This window comes from Ambystoma mexicanum, chromosome 5q (genome assembly GCF_040938575.1).
Source record: "Ambystoma mexicanum isolate Mex_15411 chromosome 5q, UKY_AmexF1_1, whole genome shotgun sequence".
Lineage (NCBI taxonomy): Eukaryota > Metazoa > Chordata > Amphibia > Caudata > Ambystomatidae > Ambystoma > Ambystoma mexicanum.
In genome coordinates this window covers 1,163,619,093-1,163,637,264 of record NC_090933.1, presented here as the reverse complement: position 1 = coordinate 1,163,637,264, position 18,172 = coordinate 1,163,619,093, and positions in this window count along the sequence as shown.

The following is an 18,172-nucleotide window of genomic DNA, read 5'->3' as shown; positions in this document are numbered from 1 at the left end:
CTGCAGTTACACTCACTTCCACATCTACAAATACTATTTTGGAGGTACTTTGTGTTCCACTGAGGCGCAGGTTCAAATCATCAGTATTCAGAATCTGAACAAACTCCAGCCACTCTTTTTCATCACCTTTCCAAATGATGAAAAGGTCATCAGTAAACCTAAGCCAACAAACCACTTTCTCTGTAAATGTCTCATGTTCAGTAGACCAAACTATGTTTCCCACCAACCCATGGTAAGATACACATACAATGGGGCAAAAGTTGCCCCCATCGCAGTTCCCCTCACTGTCTCTGGAGGATAGCTCAGGGGCAACGTGCTTGCCTTGGAAGCAAGATGACACAGAGCACCAGAGGTTCGATTCCCCGGGTCCGTGCTTAGAAACCTCTGGGTATTAAGCGCATTATAAATAACCTATCATATCATATCATACCTGGTGGTAGAAAGAACCATTGAACAAAAATGCATTGTGAGTTAAACAAAATGAAATCACATCCAAAATCATTTCAGAGTGACTCAAATAATTGAGATCTTGTGCCCCAAAAAAACCTATACACTAATAATCCAAATCATGATTAGTTGAAGTGTATAATGAAACTACATCTAAGGTAGCCAAGATCATGCATGATTCCTTAGGTATTTCATTGATGTGTTTCAGAAAATCTGTCCTGTCCTTCAAATAGGAAGGAAGTGTTGAAACAAGGGGCTTTAGAGTTTCATCAACAAACTGGCCCAGATTTTCCAATAGTGACCCACATAGCTTCACTAGATGCCTGCCTGGTGTTCGCACCAGCGACTTATGCACTTTTGGTAAAATGTATATGGTAGGATCATAGGCATTTGAGGAAAAACACATTTTGCAGTATCATCGGTGTGACAATTGATATTGCTACGAATAGAAAATGTTGCCCCAATAACAGGATGTTTAAAATAAGACATACATTACACCTACTCACACACCTTACATCTTGTGAATTTAGCAAACCCAAATGTATTCTGTGCTTGCCACATATGAGGTATGGCAGGGGATACGAAGCTAGAGACAGGTTTGTCTTTCAAATATACTACTCTCCGAATGGTAATGCAGGGGTGGGTTGGGAGAACTCTGCTTAGATCTGTGTCTGCCCGGATCACATGCCAATACTTGGAAATTATATCACTGATCCAATTTTAAGCAGAACCAAAGTCGAATTTCTTCTAGACCAGGATGCAGTCAAGAGTGAGTCTCGATTCAGACTGTGTATGTTTACAAAAGCACATTCTATTGGGTTTTTGTAATAGCCCCTTGACGCAAAACATGATGCAGCTGAAGCACTCTGAATATCAAAGTCAGGCAAGCCTGAACAATTCCAATGGAACCGCACTATCTCCCCATAGGGGACTCTATTAATGTAGATCCTGGGATGATTGCTCGCAGCTGACAATGGCTGATTGGAACTCGCGGAGTTACAGAACACAGTAGTGCCCAAGCCATTTATCCCTTTGCTTACCTTCATATCCAGAAAGACCAAATCAGTATCAGTGTGCGTTTCTGTGAAACATTAATTCAAAATCATTACTATTTAGGATCTTTACAAAAAGAAAGTAAAGTCCAACCACTCCGCCTCACTGCCCGTCCACAAAATAAACAGGTCATCGATATAACGAATCGAACAGGACACCTTGTCAGTATAATAGTCATTGGGAGAGCTCCACACAAAATTGTGTTCCCACCACTGCATGGCCAACTTGGCATACAAGGGAGAAAATATATCCCACATCGCATTCTACCCGGACCTGGTGGTAATAAGAATCATTAAAAAGAAAATCGTTATGATTAATAAGAAAATCCATCATTTCAACAATCATCTTCGTGTGACTGAGATAATTAAGGGACCTTGTGTCAAGAAAGGGTTTGCATGCTGCTTGCCATATACAATGTTTAATCGAAGTATACAATGATACAACATCAAGGGTTGCCAATAGCATGCCTTCTTTCCATGGTACACCATTAATGGGATTAGTATCCCTTATGAAAGAAGGCAAAGTCAAGACCAACGAATTCAGAGTCTCATCAATGAAACCAGTCATATGTTCTAAAACAGACCCAGAAAGTGTCACAATGGTTGAGATAAAAGAAGGAGAGGGCAAAAGAAATGTAACTATATCCGGGTCCAGAATACCAAGATCCAACCACTTTTGCAAAAAAGTGGAAAGATCAGTGATGATATTGGGGAAAGGATTGCATTTACATGTTTTGTAACAACTTTGATCACAAAGTTGTCTGTTGGCCTCACTAATATAATCAACACAGTCCATCAGGTTAGTCAGGACAATATTAGGGTTTAATGACTATATCAGGAAGATTGTGCAAATCATGCAAAGTATTCTACTATTTAATAGTCAAATTGTACGGCAAATTGGATCTAGTATGTCTCAATGTTTTCAGATCCGCTTTAACCAAACCTTGAACTGCTTCCAAATACCCAATTGGCATGGGTGGATTAAATCTACACTTTGGTCGGATCTTCCTAGTCTTGGACCAATCTGTAATCAGTATGTCTGTTGCTAATACCAAGACATGCCGTACTATTTAGTGCGCACCATTCCTATCTATGTATTCATATCTGGCTTGCTGCTCTCATCACATGCCAAACCAATGTCCATAGCACTCATGACTGCACAATTACCTTGTGTACCATTAGGTTCGAGCTTGCCCTCTGCATCTAACACCTGTGCCTAAACGCTTTAGTCAATATGCCGGACACTATTGTAGTCATTGTGTAGTGAGCTACTATATACTCTATGTCTAACAGCACCAGCCTACGGTGTGTAACCACATTAGATTATGTCCCCCGTTTGTACCAAATTGTTATACCCAACCTTAACTAGCCTGTTGTGCCAAATTTGAACTAGCCTATTGTGTCGTATCAGACCTAGTCTGTTGTGCCTCACCTGACCTAGCCTGTTGTGCCAAATTTGAACTAGCCTATTGTATCATATCTGACTTAGCCTGTTGTGCCTCACCTGAATTAGACTTATGTGCCTCACCTGAACTAGATTGTTGTGCCAAATTTGAACTAGCCTATTGTATCATATCTGAGCTAGCCTATTATTTCATATCAGACCTAGCCTGTTGTGCCTCACCTGAACTAGACTGTTGTGCCAAATTTGAACTAGCCTTTTGTGTCGCATCTGACCTAGCCTGTTGTGCCTCACCCGAACTAGCCTGTTGTGCCTCACCCGAACTAGACTGTTGTGCCAAATCTGAACTAGCTGGCTCTGCTGAATCTGACCAAGCTTAACGTGCTTAGACCAATTCTGCTAAACCATGCGAGGTTGACTATTGATCATGATGTTCCCTTTCTGTATCATACCATGCAATGTACCATGCACAGGTTCCCACTTTCTTACCTATAGAAATGGCCTTCTCAGAGCAGCATGACCCCACCACCACCCCATCCCCTGCCCCACTCCCTTCCTACCACATACCAACCCTTACCCACAACCAAACGGACACTAGTAATGTCTCTAAACCACTTGCCATCCCAAACCCCACACAGTCAAACCAATATCTCAGCAAAAATGACTCTACAACACTCACCATTGCCATTCCTCCAGATTACACTATCATTAGGACCGACAGAATGAAATTGGTGGGTGGAGGAGTAGCCATTATTGCTAAAATCGAGTTCAAAATAAGAGTGTGCCCCATTGACAACCTAGACGGGTACGAAATCCTACTAGCCAAACTAGCTACCAACCATAAAACCACTATCAACCTAGTAACTATTTACAGAGTGCCCAACACTGATTCACAGCCTGAATTAGATATACCCCTATTATTAACACCACTCATCAAACCGAAAACAAAATGCATAGTCCTTGGTGACCTGAATCTTGGATTCAACGATGCCCAAGATCATAAAGCAGAAGCACTTCATAGTGCACTGAAAGACATGTCCTTCACACAACTCGTGAACGCACCCACCCATGCGAAAGGGACCACGTTAGATTGGATACTATCGCTCAATACCGCAGTAACTATAGATTCCATTAACACACTGTCCTGGTCTGACCATCATAGTGTAAATTTCTCTATCGCATGTAACGAACCAGACTTGCTCAAGCCCACCACAGCGGAATCCTATGTAACTAGAAAGATCTGCAAACTCTCGGCAGAAAACCTTAACCCAATGTTAATAAACGCCCTCAATGACAAAAGTATCAACAATGAGAATCCCTGTGCCCTGGCGGACTTCTATCATAAATGCCTTACTAATACAATAGACACCTTAGCTCCAAGTGTCACTAAAACTAGAAGCAAGGACAAAAAAATCGTCTTTTTGGTTTAATGATGACTTAGTCTCACTTAGAAGAAAAAAACGGTTGCTCGAACACCGCCTTAATAAAATGCACACGTCAGAAGCCGCTGAAGCATTCAACTCAGCTAATAAAATCTACAAAGCAGTTATCATTGCATACAAAGCAGATGCATTTAATGCCAGGATTAGTAACGCATCCTCAGACTCAAAAGATTTATTCTCCATTCTCAAAGAGTTGGAAAACCCTATCCCAGTCATCAATCCGGTTCAACCGAGTAAAGAATGGTGTACCACTATCCAAGATGCCCTTGCCACCAAAATCAATCTTTTACAAAATAAAATCATCTCTAAAAGAAACTTACTAGCGGATAAACATACTACCACGAACCCAATCACTAAGCCCATAGGAGACCACACTCCTATGTTCAATTTCGCCCAGTTTCCCAAGAAGTAGTTCTGAACACAATAGCTAAACTAAAAGCTTCTAACTGTAAAGGAGACAACTTCCCAGCACATCTTGTCAAACTTTGTGCCCCCACCCTCACCCCTATAATCACAAATTTTGTAAATTCCTCCTTCAACTCTAACTTACTCCCAGCTAGCATTACGTTTAGTTTAGTTTTTTATTTGATAATGCGCTCCAAACCCAGGGGTAGCAGAGGATACATAGAGAAGATACATTACATGTGTTATTAAAATATTTACAATACATATATACAAGAGGTGCAAGGTGTGGGGACCTCACATCGCAAGGGGCAATGAGATAGTCTATAGTCCGGTTTCAGAAGTATCAAGGTAATTATATGCAATGATCTGGGCCTAGAGCAGGGGATCAGTTTGTTGGTCGTCATTGGTCCAGAGTCAGCTTTTCACATTACATCTAAATCTAGAGTAGGGCAGATTAGCTCTCAATGCAGTAGGGAGTGCATTCCAGGCACGGGCAGCTCTAACAGGGAAGCTTGCTCCACCCGCTTTTGTTAGTCTGAATCTGGGAATTTCAAGTGGTTGGAGGCTCTAGTGTGGTGACTAGAGGATTTTCTGGTCAATCTAGCCGAGATGTATGGGGGCACAGTATTGTTCAGTCCTTTATGGGTGAGAGATAGCGTCTTGAGGAGGACTCTGTCACTAATTTTTAACCAATGATGGTCTTTCCTGATGTTGGATATGTGCACTCTGCGGGGTATGTCCAAGGCAACTCTAAGAGCATTATTCTGCAGTATTTGCATTTTGTTTATGACAGTTTTACTGGCACCCGCATATAGGGCATTGCAGTAGTCCAATTTAGACATTACTAGGGCGTTGGATAGTGTGATACAATTGGTTTTGGAGAGGTAAGGTCTGCAGGCCCTGATTAATTTACAGGTGTAAGCTGTGGAGGAGGCCAAGCAGTTGGCTTGTTCTTTAAGAGATAATGTGGAATCAAGGTAGAAACCTAGTGTTTTTACCTCAGTTGCCACTTTGATTATATTGCCATCTATGTTGAAGGCGAGATAATTGGGGATAAGTTTTTTGAGGTTAGAGTCGGAACCCAGGATCAGTATCTCTGTTTTGTCGTCGTTCAGGCATAGGTCGTGGAAGGCCATCCATGCCTGAATGAGGAGGTAAATATTGTTTACTAGAGCTGTGTCTTCGACAAAATTGCCAGATAGTGGTATGAGGAACTGCGTATCGTCTGCATAATTAGTATAAGTTACCCCCAGTCTCTCAAGTTTGTCGAAGAGTGGCTTAGTGAAGATGTTGTACATTGTGGGAGAGACACATGAACCTTGTGGGACGCCACAGGTGATTTGTATTGGGTCCGCTGAGGCTAGGGGGGAGAACACTCTCATCGTACGGTTGGCTAGGAAGGATTGTACCCAGGCTATAGCTTTGCTTGAGAAATAGGCGGCAGACGCTAGGTGGTTGCATAACACTGCATGGTCCACCAGGTCAAAGGCCGCCGATAAGTCAAGGAGAAGGAGCATAGCTGTTTTACCTTTATCCTTCAACTCGTCGATTTGTGTCTTAAGGTCAATTAAGGCCGTTTCAGTGCCATGTAATGGTCTGAATCCGGATTGGCGTGATCCTAATTGTTTGTTCCTCTCCAGATAGTTTGTCAGTGTGGGTCACTCCACTATTAAAAAAACCTACTCTAGATCCACTCACCCCTACCAACTACCGGCCCATAACTACCATCCATTTCCTTCTTAAAATCATTGACAAATTAGCTTATAATCAAATACAAACCCACCTCGAACAAAATAATCTACTAGGGGCTAGACAATCCGGGTTTAGGCTCAACCACAGTACTGAAACGGCACTTTGGATCTGAAAAGCCAAATAGATGCCATCAGCGACACCGGAAAAATGGCTACATTACTGTTGCTGGTTTTATCTGCAGCATTCGACCTTGTAGACCATGACAAACTTTGCGAAACTCTAAAAAAAAGACTTTATTTTCTCTAACTCTAATTTCTTCTCTAATGACTCCCTTTCCTCAGGAATTTTTCCTGACGCATTCAAAACGGTTCATGTCAAACCCCTAATAAAAAAAAACTCCCTCGACCCTTTCGAGCCCAAAAACTACCGCCCCATCTCAAACACCAGGTTCCTTGCCAAACTCATCGACGGGACCGCCTACTCCCAACTGAATGCCTTTGTCGAAGCCAACAATCTCCTAGACCCCACGCAATCAGGTTTCAGAGCCCGACACGGAACTGAAACCACCCTAACCTCAATCTGGGATGACCTTAAAAACAAGGCAGAATCCACGGGACACACCGCATTAATCCTTCTTGACTTATCTGCCATTTTCGACACAATCAATCACGCGATCCTCCTTGACCGCCTCCACTCCCTAGGAATTTGTGAAACCGCTCTCAAATGGATAGCGTCCTTCCTCAAAAATAGGAACCAAATAACCCTACTCTCCAGCTATTCCTCCCAAGCCCGACCAGGCGACACAGGAGTCCCACAAGGAGCATGCCTATCAGCCATCCTGTTCAATCTCTACATGGCCACCCTCCCACGAATAATTCGTTCACACAACATCCTGTGTTACAACTACGCTGATGACACTCAACTAATTCTAAAACTCCTGAACTCAAAACCCAACTGCCGACCTGACATTGCCTCCTGCCTCCTCGACATAGAGCTCTGGATGACCACAAACCACCTCTTGCTAAACCCCTCCAAAACCGAAATCATGGTATGTGGCAACTCCAAACTTCTTCCACACCCACTACCCTGGCCATCTGCCATGGGCAACTCACTGACCCCCTCTAATTCAGTAAAAAACCTTGGATGCACCCTGGACTATGACCTAACACTCTCGCGCCAAGTCAACAACATCTCAAAGTCCTGACACTACCACCTTAAAACTCTTAGGCGCATTTTTCCATACCTCTCCTTTCCCAACAGACTCTCCACGGTCCAATCAATTGTTATATCAAGACTGGACTAAGCTAACCCCCTCTACCTCGGAGTCCACGCTTATCAACTGACTAAACTACAAAGAGCACAAATGCTGCCGCCAAACTGCTACTAGCGCTCTGCCCGAGAGACCACATTTCCCCAGGCCTCAAAACTCTGCATTGGCTTCCCGTTGCCCGAAGGGTGACCTTCAAAACATTATGCATTTCTCACCGAGCACTGGATAAAACCGGACCTCAATATCCGCAAGACAAATTAAAACCCTATCACCCTCCACGTACTCTAAGATCAAGCTCAGCCGGCCTCCTAGTCATACCTAAAACAAACTCAGTCAGGTTAGGTGGATCATCTTTCTCAACCATGGCCCCCTCGCTGTGGAACGCACTCTCACCCCACATCCGACTCACGGAAGACCTCATGTCTTTCCGCAAACTACTGAAAGCTTGGCTCTTCCCCTAAAACCGACCCCAAACTCAAACTAACTTAATCTGGATAACAGCATCTCAATGACTTTACCATAGCAATGCAGCATCTTGATCCAATCGAGAAATCGAAAACTAATTAACATCTATTGGTTAGCTAAAATGCACAAACAAAATAGAATGAGTAAAAAAGAATCAAACCTGCAAAGTAGATAAAATGAATATGTTGTACGAGAACAGCAAAGTGGCTGATATTAAGGAAATTGTCAAAATAAATGTAATGGACAAGACGATCAATGTGGACGTAAGGATAAAATGGATAACAACAATTCGACTAAACAAAAATAATAGATCTTAAATAACAATTAAACAAAAAACAAAACAACATCAAGATCCAAGCGAGAATTCAACATCTAATAACCTCTAGTGTAAACTAAAAGGATAATAAGAATAAAATGAGTAAAGTGGATCAAAGGAGTGAAGTGGAAAAAGAATAAATTGTACGAAAGCAGTAAAGCGGTTGAAATTAATGAAATGGATGTAATGATTGCAATGAACAAAAGGAACAAAATAGACGAAATGAATAAAGTGAAGAGGAGGGGAAATGAATACAGGAGATGGATGAATACAGAGACAGATGACATGGAATGTATGAGTGCATAGTATAAATGGAAAGTACAGAATAGACGATTCGAGTACATGAGACGGGTGTAGTGCATGGGACAGAGGGAGAACACGTAACGGATAAAGTGCGCACAACAAATGTGAGATGAGTTGAACCGATAATGCAGGATGAATGAATGAAGTGAGTGGAGCGGACAAAGTCATTCAAGAGTGTTGAGCTGATTTAGGGTGTTGAACCAATGTAGGGCGTGATGGGGCTGACCAGATGTAGGGTGTTGAGCGGATGTAGGGTGCGGTGTATTGAGCCAATGTAAGGTGCTGAACGGATGTAGATTATGGTGCGGGTCCAGAAAAGGTGTAGAGTGTGGAGCGGGTGTAGAGTGCGGAGCGGGTGTAGAGTGCAGAGCTGGTGTAGAGCGCGGAGCAGATATCGAGTGTGGAGCAAATGGGTGATATATGTGCGGGATGGAATGATTTGAGTGCATGGAACGTTTGGAAGAGTGTATGAAGTGGATGAAGCGTGTAGAGCGGATGAGAGCGTTGAACAGATGAGTGCTTTGAGTGGATGAGTGTGTTGGGCAGATGAGTGTGTAGAGTGGACGAGTGTGTAGAGCGGATGAGTATGTAGAGCGGATGAGTGTGTAGAATGGATGAGTGTGTAGAGCGCATGAGTGTGTAGAGCAGATGAGTGCGCAGAGCAGATGGTTGCGTAGAGCGGGTGAGTGTGTAAAGCGGATGAGTGCATAGAGCGGAGGAGGGCGTAGAGCGGATGAGTGCGCAGAGCAGATGAGTGCATAGAGCGGATGAGTGCGTTGAGCGGATGAGTGCGTTGAGTGGATGAGTGCATAGAGGTGATGAGTGCGTAGAGGTGATGAGTGCGTAGAGATGATGAGTGCGTAGAGGTGTTGAGTGCGTAGAGCGGATGAGTGCATAGAGTGGATGAGTGCGTAGAGCAGATGAGTGCATAGAGCAGATGAGTGCAAAGAGCGGATAAGTCCGTAGAGTAGGTGAGTGCGTAGAGCGGATGAGTGCGTAGAGCGGGTGAGTGCATAGAGCAGGTGAGTGCGTAGAGCGGGTGAGGGCCTAGATCGGATGAGTGCCTAGAGTGGATGAGTGCCTAGAGTGGATGAGTGCGTAGAGTGGGCGAGCGGTTAGAGCGGGCGAGGGGGTAGAGCGGATGAGTATGTGGAGCAGATGAGTGCGTGGAGCGGATGAGTGCATGGAGCAGATGAGCACGTGGAGCGGATGAGCGTGTTGACCCGATGAGCGCGCGGAGCCGATGAGTATTTAGAGCGGACGAGAGCGTAAAATGAATGAGGGCATGGAGCATATTAGAGCATGGAACAGATAAGAGTGTGGTGCGGATGCAGGTTGTGGTGCGGATGTAGATTGTGGTGCGGATGTAGGTTGTCTGAGTGGATAATAGAATGGAGCGGATGTAGAGTGTTGACCTGATTTAGGGTGTTGAACCAATGTAGGGCGTGATGGGGCTAACCAGATGTAGGGTGTTGAGCGGATGTAGGGTGCGGTGTATTGAGCCAATGTAAGGTGCGGAACGGATGTAGATTATGGTGCGGGTCCAGAAGAGGTGTAGAGTGTGGAGCGGGTGTAGAGTGCGGAGCGGGTGTAGAGTGCGGAGCTGGTGTAGAGCGCTGAGCAGATATCGAGTGTGGAGCAAATGGGTGATATATGTGCGGGATGGAATGATTTGAGTGCATGGAACGTTTGAAAGAGCATGGCAGTCAATGGTTTTTGAGTGCTTGAAACTGTCGTAATTCAAAGAACAGTCAAAGTACATGGAACGGATGGAGTACATGGTACTATTGGAGTGGGCCAAATATCAAACACCTAAGGTAAACCACCATATCACATCTCCAGGCTTACTCTCTTCTTTACACCACCACTCCACTAGAACACAGCGATATTATGACACCATTCGGTATAGCTGTTCTCATACCATCATCTTCCACATACTCCCCACCACCCTAATTAAACACTGCTGGTTATACACCCTCCAGCCTAGGCATTCTCCTCAGGCCTAACGCAGCCAGAATTGGCTGCGTTAGGCCTGAGGAGAATGCCTAGGCTGGAAGGTGTATAACCAGCAGTGGTTATACGTCAGTCGTTCTGGCAGGTTTTTATCCGATTGGCAGCCAGAATCGGCTGCCAATCGGATAAAAACCTGCCAGAACGAACACATACTCTTGATCTCTCAACCACCACATCTACCGCTAAAAAGCAGCTATCACACGAATGCCACACCAGCTGCACACATATCCGGTGCTCACACTCACCGTTGACTCTCTCTATTCTCTCTACTGACTTGAATTTCGGTTCCGGCGGGCGTTCAAACTACCAGCGCCTTGAGACCATACCAATGGTACATAAGGCGCTATATAAATGCAAAATAACAATAACAATAACAATAACAATGCTGCTCTCTGGATCAAATCCTTTCTAGCAGATCGAACATCCAGAGTCACCATTGGAAACCATGCCGCTGATCCTATATCGGTCCCCATAGGAGTTCCCCAGGGATCTTGCCTCTCTCCCACCCTCTACAATGACTACACCAAACTCCTATTCTCAGCACTAGACGATATGGGTGTCATCTACACAAACTTTGCAGATGACACCCAGATCCTCATCCCTATCACGGGGAACTACACCCACGACACCCAGACCATTAATAAAGTCTATGCCATAATTCAAAACTGGATGGCATTGAACAGTCTCTGTCTCAATGACGAGAAAACTGAGGTTCTCATCGTAGGTTCTCAAAACAGAATAAGTACCCTCCACCCAGACTACTCACATATCAACATAGATGGGACCCGGAACCCAGTACTCAAGCAAGTCAAAACTCTTGGTGTATATATGGACGCCAATCTCACTATGAATAAACATATATCAGCCCTCTCCTCCTCCACAGTTTACACTGCTAAGCTCATCGCTCTCAGTCGCCAGTTCCTCACGCATACTAACTGCATCACTCTGGCCGGAGCACCGATTCTAACAAAACTTGATTACTGTAAAGCCCTTCTACTAGGAACCTCCAAAGTAAATATCAGCAAATTACAACTTATGCAGAACAAAACCCTTAGAGCGGCTGTAGGCATAAAGAAATCTGACCACATTTCCAATATTGGGCGAGAAAACCATTGGCTGCCCATTGAAGCCAGAATTATTTTCAAAACCTTATGTGTTGTACATAAATGCATTATGAATAAAGCCCTAAGCTACCTCAACAATAGCATCACGGAAAAAACTTCATGCAGAACCCTCCGCTCCAATAATCTGGCGCTCTTTGAAATACCGAAACACAGATATAAGAAAGCTGGTGGAAGCAGCTTTAGAGTCCTAGCCCCAACTCTTTGGAATGCACTACCACTCAGTATCAAAAAGGAGGGTGCCTTATTAGGTTTCAAAAAAGCCCTGAAAACCTTGTTGTTCAATAAATACTGACGTCTGGGCACAAGAACTCACTCGACTGATTTAACTGCAACCTTAAAGGATGTTGTTATCATCTATATGTACGTCTCAGCATCCTACAATGTCTATATTAATAGCCTCTATTCTGATTCGCTATCACTGTTATTCATCGATATGTAACACTGTATAAGAAATATTTATAAGCTGTCTGTCACCTCGCCGTGATACCGTAGGGTTGGGCGAGTAACAAATGTAATAAATAAAATAAATAAATCTAAATTAGATTCATCAACCAGAATATCTGCCAACTCCGCCATCTTTATATGTGATATTTCACTTGTTACCAACACTTTTTTTTGAGAAAATAAAATGAAATGTTGCTAATAAGCAGCATGTAAGGAACTGAGAATCGCATTATGTTGCTTTGAAATTAGCGTGTTCTCATAAGACAAGATACATACCTAGTGGATTTATGGGGTGACTGAATGTGTGTATTCCATTTAGTAAGATTAGCACAGGCAGGGCAATTTTAGGTCTAGGTATTTTGCTGTGATAACTTTCCCAGCATAAAGTTAGTAGACCCCTTCAAGTGATATTTATTACTAGTACAGCCTGTTTCACGTCCCTGAATTGTGGGGTGGGATTGTATATTATGGGGTGTTAAAATAGGGATTCCCACTTAATCATAAATAATTCTAATTCACCCAATATCTGAAAATCAATATGGTAGCACATACAGGATAGGGCATAATTAAAAAAAAATCCTAAGAAATATGTGGATTGCTTGTTGTCACAGCTTTGCCTATCTCCCATGGTTCACTATGCAGAAAGATTGTGGTAGCGCATTAAGAGTGATCAGGCTAATACCATGCCTTCCTCCTGACTCCCACTTCACACCTGTTCAGACAACCATGGATCTTTTGTACTTCGTATAATAACTAGAAATATTAAGCAGGTTATCAGGAGTGAATCTAGTCCCTTCCTACTTATGGCAAGTGCTTATAAAAGGAATATATACTTTTCTGTTTGCTGCCTGTGGGGCAACACATTTATCCTTTAGCTAAGTAAGCCTTTGGAGGCATACTCAGAGTGTAATGACCTGATGCCACTTCCCCCATATGTTTTCACTTCACCACCATTCTTCTTTCAGCCTATGTGTAGCGCGGGCACAAGGAGTCCCCTGTTTTACACCCTACCCCTGGACCTTTTCTCACTCAGAAATTTGAGATATCTTATTGGACCATGGTCAGTAAGTCTGTCATCAATACAAAATGAACCTTTTTTTAGCAGTGTCATTCATGCAAAACCTCATAAACTAGCCCCTTAACAGTGACCTATTGTATTATGCCTTGACCTACATAGTGTCAATTTTGATATTATTATGTTATTGGATTCTGAATCTGAAGGAATCCAGAATATGACTCCTTTCTGACTGTGACTCTGTTTATATAACCACTTGGCCAAAATGTGTCTGATTCTTACTCAGTAATCACATCTTCTCCTCGTAGAAAGCTTTAGATGACCTGTCCTGTCAACATTCCTCCCAGTCATTGGCTCAGTCACCTGGTAGTCATGCAGTCATTAGGAAACAGCTGATCCCATCCAGTCGCTTAGGGGACACTATACTGCCACCTACAGCCAGGTACCCCTCACAACAGTTCAAGACTACCCGGCCAATGAACAGCCAGCATGACATCACACCAGGAGCTTCTAAGTTGAGCGTGTAACCCCTTCAGTTCGATGCAGTTGAGTGTGTCTATTTCATGGGCAGTAATATATAAAAACAGCTTTACCCATGTCATGTCCAGACAGACGATGCATCTGCATACAGGTACATCAACTGTCCTGCAGACCCCGCTGAACACTATGATATCAACCAAATGTAAAGTCATATTGATGCTTCAGAGTTTGGGGGAAGAGTTAAGGAAGGATAAAGGATACCCATCAGTCATCAGCTATCATGCCTGTTAAAAGATGGGGGGAGGGGAGGAACATTTTAAATACACTGTCCAACTTCTGTACTATTGTCGCAAACTTTAATGTGATTTGAACATTGACTCCACATACAGTGCAAGAAGAGGCTATCAGCTGCCAGGTAAAGTTCCCAATGGCTCTCTGCACACTGACTATTTTCTGTGATATGCAGTTTATGAATCATGACCCCAAATGATATTCCATGAAGAGACCTGAAAAGGGGAACACAGACTGAAGAGGGGGCATGTTTGTGGGTCTGTCATCCTTCCAATCTACCCATTAGGTGTCATCATACCACCCAACTAGATATAATGGATGATGTTGGCAGCAGAAATGTGGTATGGCGATATCTGCTTGGGAGTGGAGCAATGCAGCAGACGGTGGTGGCTAGGAAACAGCTGAGGAAGGAGTTAGTTGAGGAGATACAGGAGGCCCATAGGGTGGACAGTGCCACATCAGCTTTTGCAGTGGCATCACCAGCAGCAAAACACCTACCACTCACTGCAGCAATTGAGGAGGAAACAGTTGGGATGTGGCCAGGGATGAAGGTTGCCTGGCCATGTGCATCCCTCCGAGCACAACCAGACCCCTTGCCACAACACATGTGCGTCCTCGCAGTAGTGCCAAAATGCCAGCTCCTTTGTGCCCTCATCCTCCAGATGATAAAGACCAACCTGCTGCACACCCATTCCCAGCACACCTTGTCTGTGCTGCTGAGCTGCCTGTAGCAGTCATTCTCCCAAGTACATGAATTTCTGTGAAGGATAGGGCAAACTCCTCTGCCTTCAATACAAAGTATACTGACACAATGCATTGTCAAACTTATCAATTCGAATTTCAATACCTGTGATTAAATGTTGCATATTTTAGTACACAGAGTGGTCACTGTAGTACACACAGTGTGTTAGTTCAATATTGGTCATTCTGTATAGTATGTTCATATTTACTTGGGGCATGTATTCTTACTGCCCCAAGTAAATACTAGATACGTATTGACTCCTCTACTGTTTATTTTCTTTTTGAAGGCACTTGAGGATGGTTTGTTAAAATCCACTAACAAAGTTCTTAAACCTCTGGGAGTCTGTTTTCCTGATGCATGGCTAGTTCAGCTCAGTGGCAACGTGCTATACAGGTTCGAAACCCGGGTCTGCGCTTAGAAACCTCTTCAGTGTTAAGCACGTTATGTAAAAACAATAATTAAAAATGATGTGGTTTTGTTGACTACAACCAAGGTGGGCCTAAAGAAAAGTGTGGATCATTTTTTGCGATGAACACGGCTTAGTAGTGAAGTCTTCAAATTCTAAGGTAATGATAAGGGGTTTTGGAAGGGCCCTATACTGAGATTTATATTGAAGCACAACCACCATGGTGGTTATGAATAGTTTTGACTACCTGAGAATCTGATTTGTTTCTCCTACAATACATCTTCTTTCTCTCATATCGCCCATTGAAAGAATATATTTAAGCAATGTTCTGGAAGTATTGGTCCAAATCTGGAAAACAAGTAACTTATAGCACAAAAGTCTAGTGCCTTCGGGGGAAGGTGATACTCTAATGTAGAGAGGCGGTTCTGGAAGTGTTGCAAAGTCCACGAGTAATGAAGTGAAATTTGTCATCATAGAAGATCAGGTACTCTGTTATGGGGCAAGAGCTTGGATGAAGTTATAAACCTGGGAAGAGTTTTCACTGAGATGGGCCATAATGAAAGAGCTCCTTCTTTCTCGTAGCAAAAGTGAAATAATGTGGTTCTTGAATTTGGGAAATCTATGTATTCTGCCGAGACTGGAATATTAGTACTGTGACCCAGTAGAAATTCCATCTAATGCCATGGAAATAATTGTACTGGCTTTGCAAGAGAGGTAAACATCAGTACTGTGTAGGGTCACAGTAAAAATCTACTGTGCAAATGTATTTTAGCTTCATGAATAGAGCGGTTCCCAGAAATACCTAGATTGGATGACCAATGAAGCACTTCAAAGTATTCTCACTAGAGTAAGACCTGACATGTTACATCTCAGAATCAATCTAACAAAGTGGTGGCATGTCCAGTAGCAACCTGACTATTGCCCTTGTTCAATGTGGTGACACGAGGACATGATGCACTTTCTTCTCTTTAGCCAGCACTATTAACAACAGAGGAGAAAGTAGTTGGTCCTAATACTTAGATCGGTGGGTCTTAGAAATTACAGTGTGGCCTTTGCATTTCTCATCAACTTAACAAATAGCTGCCACCTGCAATACAGGTTCGAAACCCGGGTTTGCGCTTAGAAACCTCTTCAGTGTTAAGCACGTTATATAAAAACAATTATTATAAATGATGTGGTTTTGTTGGCTACAACTAAGGTGGGTCTAAGGAAAAGGGTGGGTCATTTTTTGCGATGAACCCGGCTTAGTAGTGAATTCTGCAAAATTACAGGTGATGGTAAGGGGATTTGGAAGGGCCGTATACTGAGATTTATGTTGAAGGACAACCACCTGGTGGTTATGAAGAGTTTTGACTACATGAGAACCTGATTTGTTTCTCCTACAATACATCTTCTGTCTCTCATATCGCCCATTGAAAGAATATATTTAAACAATGCTCTGAAGCATTGGTCCAAATCTGGCAAACAAGTAACTTATGGTGCAAAAGTCTAGTGCCTTCGGGGGAAGGTGTTTCTCTAATGAAGAGAGATAGGGTTCCTGAAATGACTATTAAGTGTGGCAAAGTCCACAAGCATTGTGATTGTATGCCAAGAAGTGAAATTTGGTATCATAGAAGATTGGTTAATCTATTATGGGGCAAGAGCTTGGATGAAGGTTTGAACCTGGGAAGAGTTTTCACTGAGATGGGCCATAATGAAAGAGCTCCTTCTTTCTCGTAGCAAAAGTCAAATAGTGTGGTTCTTGAATTTGGGAAATCTATGTATTCTGCCCAGACTGGAATATTGGTACTGTGACCCATTAGAAATTCCATCTAATGCCATGGACATAATTATATTGGCTTTGCAAGAGAGGTAAACATCAGCACTGTGTAGGATCACAGTAAAAATCTAGTGTGCAAATTTACGTTAGCTTCATGAATAGAGAGGTTCCTAGAAATACCTAGATTAGATGGCCAAGCAAGCTTTTCAACATATTCTCACTAGATTAAGACCTGATATGTTACATCTCAAAATCAATCTAACAAAATGGTGACATGGCCAGTAGCAACCTGACTATTGCCCTTGTTCAATGTGGAGACACGAGGACATGATGCACGTTCTTCTCTTTTGCCAACCCTATTAACATCAGAGGAGAAAGTGGTTGGTCCTAATACGTAGATCGGTGGGTCTTAGAAATTACAGTGTGACATTTGCATTTCTCATCAACTTAACAAATAGCTACCACCGGTAGAATGGTATCTTTTGGTAGCCTGATACTAATTTGGAAAAACCTAATAGAGAATGGATTTTGTCCAGATCTGCTTATTCGACACAAGTACAATTTTTTTGGGAATTTTCAAATATTCTTCCTTACGTTATTAATAACAATCTGCAAGTTTGTGACAAACAATGGGCCTCATTACACGGTAAGCGGTAGCCATGGCGCTATTAGCACTACCTCCTTACCGCATTCCGGGTCCGTGTTCCCGGAATAGGGACTTACCGGGTCATTCCGACCTTGGAGGACCCGGTAAATCCCCATTCCGGGAACCATTCCCCATTCCCAATTGAGCCCCCATAGGGCTCAATGGGAATGGGGAAGGAGCTAATAACAGTACCGCAATTTGCGGTACTGTTATTAGCTCTGAAGTCCCTTAGCGGGTCCCTTCCATAACGCCTGGTAAAACCAGGTGTTAGGGGAGGGACCCGCTAAGGAACCTCGTAGGAGGGCGGTAAGGAATTACCGGCGCCGGTGCCGGTAATCCCTTACCGCCCACCTCGTAATGAGGCCCTAGAAGTCAATGGGCCTCATTACGAGGTTGGAGGTAGCCATGGCGCTATTAGCACCATGGCTGCCTCCAAAATCGTTCCGACTCCGGTCTGG